The following is a 7542-nucleotide window of genomic DNA, read 5'->3' as shown; positions in this document are numbered from 1 at the left end:
ACCTGGGAAAGTGTTAGAGTCCTCCCTTTGGTCTCCTCAGAGTTGGGACTTGGCCCAGGGCCAGGCCCTCTGTGCTTGGTGGAAGGTCCTCCCGATGTGTTCTGATATTGAAGCAGTCCAGTAGAAAAGGGAGAAAATCTGAAATTCCAGGGAAGGGCAAAATTTCAACTCTCCATCTGTCTCCAGAGAAAAAGAAGCTGAAAAACTGGCCAAAAGCTGACTGGAAAACAGCAAGTCGGGTACTTCCTCACTCTCCTGCCACAGCTGGGAGAAAAAAAGTCTCTGTGTGTGACCTTGAACAAGCTGCAAACTGCTTTGAAGAAGTTTTGCTCAGTTTTTCCTCCCTCCTCTCAGGCTCACTTTAAAGGCATAGAAAGGCACAAAGTTAATTTCTGGGCATAGGGCAGCGATATGGGATACACATCATAAAGTCACCCCAAGACATAGGGCTATTAAAAGTGTCTGTCTGAATTCAATACTCCTATTTTACCTGTTAAAAAGCCTTATGGATCATACCGAATAGTACAAGTTTTAAGAGCTATTAACAAAATAACAGAAGATTTGTACCCAGTGGTTGCCAATCCTTACACTTTGCTAACCTGTTTAACACCTGAACTAATTTGGTTTACCATTTTAGATTTAAAGGATGCTTTCTTTTGCCTTCCTCTCCATCAGGCCAGCCAGAAAATTTCTGCATTTGAATGGGAAAACCCCAGAACTGGATGCAAAGTTCAGCTCACATGGTCTGTGCTACCCCAAGGATTTAAGAATTCCCCCACAATATTTGGGGAGCAACTTGCAAGAAATCTGGAATCCTGGGAAACCCTATCAGGAGAAGGACAGCTGTTACAATATGTGGACGACCTCCTGATAGCTACTAAAACTCAAGAGACTTGTGTGGAGTGGACGGTAAGCCTCCTAAACTTTTTGGGTCTACAGGGATATAGAGTATCCCGGAAGAAAGCCCAGATGGTGAGGCAAACAGTTGTGTACTTGGACTATGAGGTTAGTGCTGGACAAAGAACCTTAGGACAGGATCGCAAGGAAGCAATATGCCAGACCCCAAAACCCCAAACAGTAAAGGAACTGAGAACCTTTTTGGGCATAACAGGGTGGTGTAGACTGTGGATTTATATTTACGGGTTGCTGGTTAAACCCCTATATGCCTTAGTTGGGGAAGGAAACAGAGACCTACAATGGACGAAAGAAGCTACACGAGCCTTCGACCAACTAAAGAAGGCCCTCATGTCAGCTCCAGCCCTGGGACTTCCAGATGTGAGTAAGCCATTCTTTTTGTTTTCCCACAAAAAGCAGGGGATTGCTTTGGAAATACTAGCACAAGACCTGGGCCCATATCACAGGGCAGTCGCCTACCTTTCTAAACAGCTGGATGCAGCAGCTAAGGGATGGCCAGGGTGCCTCAGAGCTGTTGCGGCAGTGGCAGTGAACATCCAGGAAGCATGCAAATTCACCCTGGACCAGAAGATGACTGTGCTAGTGTCCCACACAGTGTCAGTGGTCCTGGAGGTGAAAGGCAGACACTGGCTTTCCCCACAGAGATTCCTGAAGTACCAGGCTATAATAGTAGAACAAGATGATGTAGAAATTGCGGTAACTAATATTGTGAACCCAGCTTCTTTCCTCAGTGGTAGTACAGGAGAACTAGTGATCCATGCTTGCCTGGAGACCATCGAAGCCACCTACTCCAACTGCCCGGATAGGAAGGACACCCCTCTCGAGGACACTGAGACCTGATTCACTGATGGGAGTAGTTATGTCATCAGTGGGAAAAGACATGTTGGGTATGCAGTTACCACAAACAGAGAAGTAATAGAGTCTGGACAATTACCAACCAACACCTCTGCACAGAAAGCTGAAATAATTGCCTTAACCCGAGCTTTAGAACTAGCAAAAGGAAAGAAAATCAATATTTATACAGACTCAAGGTACACATTTGGGGTGGTTCATGCACACGGGACCATTTGGAAAGAAAGAGGACTGCTAGACTCACAAGGGAAAAGCATTAAACATGCACAAGAAATAATAAAATTATTGGAGGCAGTTCAACTACCTGAAAAAGTGGCCATCATGCACATCAAAGCACACCAGAAAGTGAGCTCTGAATTGGAAGAAGGGAATGAGCTGGAAGACAGAAAGGCAAAAGAAGCAGCTAAAAGTGAGGTAACTATTGAGACTGATGCCTTAAGAGGCCTCCTAGACACAGAGACTGGACAGGAATAAAAGAATAAAATAGGTATTTATTTGAAAGGCCTTCAAAGGTACACCCTGGGAGCCACAGGCTATTGCCAAAAATGGACCCCAAGATGGACCACAGGTCACAAATTCTTCACACCTTTATAGGTTTGGTTCATTTGCATATCAGGGTTAATTCTCCAATTAAAGCTTCAGTTCAATGATGTAATTTCCCCTCTGCTGCCCCCCCTTAGAAGCTCTTTGGATTATACTTTTTGGGCCTAGGACGGTCTGGGTGACCTTGGAGAGCAGGCCCGGAGAGGCTTTGTTATGTCTACCTAGCACAAGTGAGCAGAAATTAGCAAGCTATAAGAAACCTCAGAGTTACACTCTAAGCAGTACAGAATCAGGAAAATATAAAAGTTAAAACTTAGGCATCAAGACAGTAGAAGCAGCCTTAATCCCAGATAGACAAATTTCCATTGAAGGTAAACCAAGGTATAATAAAAATATTAAAAACTTATTGCACAGGAAAATGGAAGTTATAACCAAGAAGGGTGGGCTATCACAGATGAAGGGAAAGGAAGACTTGTAATTCCCTTTTTACATGTTATGGTCATTAGTGAAAGAGGAACATGAGAAAATGCATTGGGGAATAGACGCTTTGTATAACTACTTAAGAGACAGAATTGTAGCCAGAAATTTGCGAGGTACAGTAATTCAAGTAACCCGTCAATGTAGTCTTTGCCTCCAAACTAATCCCAAGAATATTCCTAAACCAAAGCTTGGACAAATTGGGAAAGGCTATGGGCCTGGGTAGCAATGGCAAATTGATTTCTCAGAGCTGCCCAGGAAAGAGGGATATCGATACCTATTGGTGTTAACAGATACCTTTTCAGGATGGCCAGAAGCTTTCCCTACCAGAACTGCCAGAGCACGAGAAGTAACAAAAGTATTGTTACAAGAAATAATACCATGTTTTGGGGTCCCAGCCACAATATCCTCAGATAGAGGGCCACACTTTATTTCAAGAATTGTGCAGCAAATTAGCCGCCACCTAGGCATAGACTGGGAACTTCACACTCCATATCATCCTCAGTCTAGTGGCCAGGTGGAGAAAATGAATCATTTGATTAAACAACAAATTATTAGATTAGGACAAGAGGCAAAATTACCTTGGCCTCAGGGTCTCCCATTAGCATTATTACGAATTTGAACCAAACCAAGAACAAAAGAAAAACTAAGTCCTTTTGAAATATTGTATGGAAAACTATACGGGGTCCAAGAGGGGACAACTCCCACTCAAGTAGAGGAAGAAACCCTACACAGATATATGGTTGCCTTAAACACACAACTTAGAGAAATTGAGAAACATGTGGCTGAGGCTTGAAGCAGAGAATTGGATGGGCCAGTACATGATATACAACCTGGGGATTATGTATATGTTAAGTCTTTTGCAGAAAAGATTCTGGAACCACAGTGGGAAGGACCATTCCAGGTGCTCCTCATGACCTTCACTGCAATCAAGATCAAGGGACAGAGTGCCTGGATTCATCACACCCGAGTAAAGAAAGCTCCTGAAGAATTCTGGAAAGTCACCCCTGGTGACAATGAACTGAAATTAAAACTTACTCGGGAGAGTAAATAGTGTGTGTAGGTAAAATGTTAGAATAGCTTAACATTTTAAAATGGATAATCAAGTAGGTGCAATTTGGGGGGATTGTAGTTTTTGTGATTATTGCTATAACCACTGTTGTAGGTAGTGCAACACCGCCTGCATATAAGGTGACTGGTGTGTATAAGTGCCAAGGGAAAGCTTATGACCCTTACTCCCATCAGTCTCTGGGTCAGATGTTAAGAGTTACAAATGCAACTGTTTGACAAAGAAATAACATTTGGGGATGTGAATATGCATTCGTTCAAGACGGATTCCATGAAGCTCACCAAGAACCCATGAAATTTATCCAAATTGGCCCAGAATGCTGTGACAAATGCTTAACTAGCTGTTCTGAGTTCAGACTTAAAATAGAAGGATGTGCAGTTAAAGATTTTAAAATTTACTTTAACATAACCCAAATTTGTACTCAAACTAAGGTTAAGACAACTCCACCAACACCAAGAGAGACCACGGCCGCTCCAATTCAAACCCTCTTAGAACCCTTAGCTCCCATAATTACCAAAATAGGGCCATATGCTATTAAGAAGACAGGAATTCAAAAGTTGTTGGTTAATCCAGAATGGTCTTTAAAGCAGGTAGAAATGGCAATGCATGTAAACGCATCAGCTATTTGACTGGAGTGTACCCCTTTTCTTAAAACTTCCTTTATAGATTAGACCACCTGGCTGCAGAAGCGTATGGCCCATATATCTAGACAAAAGAGAGACCTTACTGGGTTATTGGGAACAAGACCAGGGGTTTTGAATACCATAGATTCAGAAGCACTAATGAATAAATTGATGGCAATTGGGAGTAATATGGTCAAATTACAGCAACCTTTGCAATCCTCTTTATTGGCATTGGGTACTAGCCAATGGAAATTGTCCAAAATATTACCCAAGTGGGAAAACACAGAAGAACAGGACCATGAGGTAATAATTAATGCTCTAGGCACAGCTAGGGAGAACATTTCTTTGGCCCTTAGATGTATACAGGCACAGCTGTAGATGCAATCAGTGGCTGCTTCAATCATTAGGGAAGAGGAAGAAGGCATATTCCCTGCCAAAATTTGTAAAATTGTCTGGGACAAGGCCTCAAATTTGGAGAGAGAACTCCAACCCTGGTGGATTTTAGTTAATTTCACCTATAATCCAGTGACAAGTATGGTAACAGCCTTCATTTTAACTATAGACAAGGCATCAGTGAGTTTAATACACCCAATTAAGATTAAACCATGAGAGGACCATATTATATCCTGAACACAGAGTGTGGGTACAAAAAGTTGAAGGAAAATGGCAAACTAATAACTTAGAACCCTGCTCTACGAGAGATCAACTAGGGTACATATGTGAAAGAAATATAAAGGATAGCAAAGACATCTGTCTGGATACAGAGCAAAGCATTTGTCACTTTGAAATGCATCCCATTAACCAAACAACCCTGCTTGTGTATACAGGACAAGGCTGTGTCTGCCTTAGAACAGCATGCCCTACTATAATGGTGGATGAAATCATTGTGAATGAAACAGTTTAACTTACGCATTTGTAACTTTGTCAAAATCAAAGGATATGACTTTTCCTATCAAGCACCTGTCATACTGCACCAACACATAGAAGCAAATTTGACCACTGTGCAAGAAATACTGCCTGTGCCTGTAGGACTGAACTTAACCTTGGTCACACAATTGCTGAAACACAATGAACTAAAGGAAATTCCTAAAGAAGTTAAAAATGAGAGAAAGAAAACTTTGATTAAGATACATCATGACACAGAGACCATATAGAGAGTATTTAAAAGGTTAGAAGAAGACCAATCTCATCATTGGTGGGATATGCTCTTTGGGTGGTCCCCAACGACAACCGACTTGCTTAATGCCCTATTTCACCCAATCATTGTTTTACTTATTTTAGTCAGCATAAGTTTGATTTTATCTGTTATAATACTTGTTTGGAACTAGAGGATGCTGCAACGAGTAGCTACCTTAACTTCAATATCAAGAGCATATGGTATGCTCTTGGGAGACACCTACTGTACAAACTGGATATATGAAGAAGAATGTATATATTAGTAAAGGAATTTACGAATCGTGTAGAGGGAGTGGGGAAATGAGTCAAGATTATGAAGAGTTAAACTTTAGCTAGGAGTTAGAAGCAATTTGTACTGATTGAACTAAAAGATAAGTTAATGAAGAATTAGAAATTTAGCCAGGAAGTATAGTGCTATTCACTATTATGTACCCCTCTGAAACTTTGCTTATAGTAAATGAACTGTCATTAGGACAAAAGAAGCTGATAGAATTATAGCTAGCACCTAGATTGCATGATCAAATACAGGCAGGAGGTATGGACTGCCTCCAGAAGGCTTGCCGAGGCTTGCCCACAATAGAAGGTAGAAAGTTCATGGTGACAAAGAGATCCCTGACTTCATCTTTCAAGACCACTGACTCAAATCAAGACCACCAACCCAAATCAAGAAAAGAATTGCGCATGCGCAAAGGACTAGTAACCTCATTTTAATAAGAAGTGGGAATGGGAGGTGCTGGAGATATGTATATGATTAATATGTAACACTTTGTGAAATAAATAGAGGGCAAATAACCATGTAAGTCACTGGCACATCTCTAGGAGGCGACTCCCGTGACGCCCTCCGGCGTAATAAACATACCACTTTCTAACTTTAATTAGTTATAGAGTTTTTGTCCTTGAATAGCCGGTTATTTTTAACAATTCATTCATGCGAAGTAAAATAAGCCTTTAAAACACCTTGTTTCCCCCCAACCCCTCCCTCCTTCCCACCAAGAGCACAGGGGACAGGGCATGGGGGTTTTGGTCAGTTCGTCACCCAAGGTTTTCTTCCACTGCTCAGGGAGAGGAGTCTTTCCCCTGCTACGCCATGGGGGCCCTTCCCACGGGAGACAGTTCTCCGTGAACTTATCCAGTGTGGTTCCAATCTCACAAGCAGAAGTCCTTCCAAAATTGCTGCCATGTGGGTCACTCTTCCACAGGGTGCAGTCCTCCAAGGACAGGCTACTCCAGCTTGGAAGAAGGGCGCCCCTCTCTCCACCAGGTCTATTGGATCATAGCCTCCTCCAGACATCCACCTGTTGGGGCCCTTCCCCTGCCATGTGGCCCTGGGAGAGGGGCCCTGGGGGGGAGACATGGGATTTCCCTAGCCCCTGGTCAGCCTTGTTCCCCATTGGTTGTTTTGTGTTCCCCTGCACAGGCAAGGACCCTCGGTCCCGTGATTGCGACAGTTCCTCGGCAGAGCTCCAGCCACGCGGCTGGAGAAATAAACATCTCTCTGAAACATCTATCAAGAATCAGTCCATATATATTTCTTTTCCATGGGCCTCATTGTCTGATACACGTTGCAGTTTCCCCACTGTAACATATGGTGGCTAATGAGAGCAGAACGATCCCCAATCCCTAAGGACAGCGACTGATTTGTGAGTAAACTCTGGATTTCTCTTCTTGTTTTTGTTTTGCTATTCCATCTCTAAACTATGGAGGAACCATGGAAAGACTCTTGGCTCTCAGAGCCGCATATGGACATTTATCTTAAACTTGAAAAAATTCTTGAACAATGATTTGTAAATTTTAGCTTAATTCAACCTCAAAAGGAACTGAAAAATTTCCTTTCATGGTTGTTTAAGAACTTTTTCTATGTTTCTTGGGATTTAATTCTCACCAAAG

Source organism: Coloeus monedula (genome assembly GCF_965178545.1).
Source record: "Coloeus monedula genome assembly, chromosome: W".
Lineage (NCBI taxonomy): Eukaryota > Metazoa > Chordata > Aves > Passeriformes > Corvidae > Coloeus > Coloeus monedula.
This window is presented reverse-complemented; position numbering follows the sequence as displayed.